The following is a 3999-nucleotide window of genomic DNA, read 5'->3' on the forward strand; positions in this document are numbered from 1 at the left end:
ATAAAATTATAATTTTCAACAGAGAGAATTTATCAAAATAGAAAACAAATGAAGTTTGAAGTTTTAAAATAATAGGATCGACCACTCACGACTAGCTAGCGCGGATGCGCGACTGCGCGTTCGGGACCACTCTGCTTTAGTAGTACCCTTTTATACTCTCTGTGTTTTCAAATGCATGGATATAGGTGTCAAATTTGTTTCAATAACTTTCGAGTGATAGATAGATAGAGAGAGAGAGAGAGAGAGAGAGAGAGAGAGAGAGAGAAACAGACAGACAGACAGATAGCTCGCTCCGGCCAGTCATGGTATTAGCTGTCAGTAGCCAAAGAATCAACTCAAACCAGCAGTAACGTTCCTTGTCAGATTTTTCTACTTTCACGTCTGACAGCTAATACCATGACAGTGCCAAACATCCTTTTAAAATAAGAATAACATCAAGATAGAAACTAAAACTATTTTTTCTACGAAAGTACGCCAAAAACGTAGAAGAGTTCTTTTAATGTATATAAGTTTAATTTACAAGAATTATCTTCGTTTGTGAGCTTAGCCGTGTGGTTACTTCGTATTTAAGAACTCTCTGGAATTCTTCCTACAAAACACCACTGGCGCAGTCCCACCCTTTTTGTTTTCTACACATTCATATATATATAAAAGTATGCTAGATAATCTACCATTACCGTATAAATGAATTAGTTTGTGATTTAAAAGACACTTCTTTGCCACTTTTCGTAGGTGCTTCGCTCGCTGGCTCATTTGTCCATGAGTTAATAGGTCCTCTACTAGTCTTGTAATTATTTTTACGCATTTCAGTAGCCTTCCAATATTTGTACTTTCACCAATATTATTTACTAGTGAAAGTCTGCATTGAAAAACACACTTTGTAATATAATTAAAACGACTATATATATAGTTTAAAATGTGCATCTGGTTTGAACGTGGGGGCTTAGCTATGGGGTTACTTCGTTTTATCAAATATCTAAGTAGTGTGCGACCGCAGGCGCGTATCCTTCCGCGCTCTTTTACCAGTTTTTCTTCCCCACTTCCCCATTTTTCTGTAGCTTTCAAAAAGTGTGCATGATTACCATTTCATTTCTTTAGTTTTCGTCATTTTCTATATAACTTCTGGTTATCTTTTTCTGTTTTTATTATCCACATTTAATTTCCTTGTGGAATTCTTCCAGCCCTGGCACCACTGGCGCTGTCTCACGCTTTTTGCTTTTCTTTACGCGTATACATACATAAAAGTACGTTTGATAAGCTACGATTACCGTATAAATGCAGTAGTTTGTGATTTAAAAGAGATTTAGCTGCTATTTTTCGTAGGTGCTTCGCTCGCTGGCTCATTAGTTCATGTTTTAATAGGTCCTCCACTAGACTTTTAATTATTTTTACGCATTTCAGAAACCTGTTCGATAAAACTATCTTCGAATATTTGTATCTTCACGGGGTAAAAATGTCACCAATATTATTACTAGTAAAAGTCTGCACTGCAGAACACACGTTTGAAGTAATATACCTGCATATATATTCGTCTGTCTTTACGTTCTGAGTTCAAATTCCGCCGAGGTCGACTTTGCCTTTCATCCTTTCGGGATCGATAAATTAAGTACCAGTTGCATACTGGGATCGATTTAATCGACTGGCCCCCTCCCCCAAAATTTCAGGCCTTGTGCCTAGAGTAGAAAAGTGTATATATAGAAAACGACAATATGTATTTTAAAATGTGCACCAGGTGTGAGCGTGGGAGCTTAGCTAAGTGGTTACTTCGTTTTATCAAATATTCAAGTAGGTGTTTCAAACTTGTGCCACCAAAGGCGCAATGTCACGCACTCTTTTCCCTGTTTTCTTCTCCACCTCCATTCTTCTGTAGGTTCCAGATATATGTGAAGCTGGCTGAAGTGATGTGCCATATCACGTCGATATGAAGTAGCCCACTACCGAATGTAGCGTGTAGATGTAACGCTTAAAGGTTATCGCGTCGGATTAACCAGTGAACATCGAAGAATCAACACCAAGAGGAAGAAATATTATTTACATATATTTCTTCGTGATTTGCCCGACAGGTAGTTAAAGAGACGGTAGCAATTCTAGTGATAGTGGCAACAAGGTTGGCTCGATGGTTAGTAGTTGATAGTGTAGAAGTTGCTGTCTGTCAGTAGATTGTGAAAGAGTAAGGAATGCACGGTGCTAACTAGAAAGGAAGAAAAGATAAAGGTGGCATCGTCTTTCAGACACACACATATATACATAAAGAGAGAAAGAGAGGGGAGGGGAGAGAGCGATACGCCGGGCTTCTTTCAATTTCCGTATACCAAATCCGCTCACGAGGTTTTAGACATCCCGAGACTAGAGTAGAAGACATTTGACCAAGGTGCCATGCAGTGGGATCGAACTCAAACCATGTGATTGGGAAGCAAGCTTGTTATCAAACATGTTTCTTATTTCTTTATTGCTCACAAAGGGCTAAACATAGTGGGGTCAAACAAGGACAGACAAAGGGATTAAGTCGATTAGATCGACTCCAGTGCGTAACTGGTACTTAATTTATCGATTCCGAAAAGATGAAAGGCAAAGTCGACCTCAGCGGAATTTGAACTCAGAACGGCAGACGAAATACCACTAAGCATTTCGCCCTGCGCGCTAACGTTTCTGCCAGCTCGCCGCCTTGTTTCTGCACACACACACATACACACACACGGGTGAACGCAGCCAATGATATAATGAGATATTGGGTAATCACGTAAGGGACATAACTCTATGTATTGTGGAAAAATTCATGAGGTGGTTTTGATCCGAAAGAGCGATCTAAGTAGGTTATAGGGCATAACTACAGGGTTTTACCCCCACCCACACTTTGGGAGGTCATAAGTAAAACCCTGTAGTTATGCCGGTTATAGAATATTAAGTTAACGAAATGATAACGGTAAAGTAATTGTAAATAATCTATACTATATTCAATAAAAAGCTAGTGTGTAACAAGAAGTATTATATAAATACATAGACATTCGATTAATTATGACCTACTTCACATAATAGATATAATGCTAAAATTTTCCGGTGGAGAGTGATATTATTTAATGACAGAAAATACTAATTCAAATATTTCAATTTCATAAATAACGACACCAGAATAGGAAAATTACGTGACAAGATACGACAAAAATAATAAAAGCAAGACATTTTAAAATATCTATCTAAAATTTCTTAACCTAAAAGTCGTAATTATTACATAGAAAAAAAAAAAAAAAATCAAGGTACATTTCATATAGTAAGATATAATTTACTAAGGGTTCATTCTTTCCCTTTGGCTACCGGGACTGCCAGATTTAATACCTTTTTGACTTAAGAACCAAAACAATAACAATAACAGTATTGTATTTACACACGAGTAAGATTTTCTGTCTGTCGATGTGCTGTAAAGAACGGCATAGGACTTCCTAATTATGTGTAAAACAGCGGTGAGTATAACTCAACAGACATTCATTTTTATATTTAATGGTTGTAGGGGAATGAGGACCTGGCAAGAATTTCGTCGAAGTTAAAAAAGGAAACACGCTGTCAGATGGTTTGTGTGTATATACACACACACATATGATAATGACTTTTAATTAAGTACGCCTCTTTGCTTATCGAATATGTACAGAAAAACATTTTTTTTTTAAATATACGCTTTAGAACAGCATCACGTCAACGAAACGACAACCAATTAAGCAATTGGGCACTATCATGCTATTAGCTGTCAGAAGTGAAAGTGCTCACTGCTAGTGAAGTATCTGTCTGTCTGCCTGCATGCCTGTTGCTGGCCTGTCGATTCTTTGGCTACTGACAGCTAATACCATGACTGGCCGGAGCGAGCTATATGTCTGTCTGTCTGTCTCTCTCTCTATCTATCTATTACTCGAAAGTCCGCGTTAGCTAGTCGTGAGTGGTCGATCCTATTATCTTTAAACTTTAAACTTCAAACTTCATTTGTTTTCTATTTTGATAAATTCTCTCTGT

Source organism: Octopus bimaculoides, chromosome 8 (genome assembly GCF_001194135.2).
Source record: "Octopus bimaculoides isolate UCB-OBI-ISO-001 chromosome 8, ASM119413v2, whole genome shotgun sequence".
NCBI classification, from domain to species: Eukaryota; Metazoa; Mollusca; class Cephalopoda; order Octopoda; family Octopodidae; genus Octopus; species Octopus bimaculoides.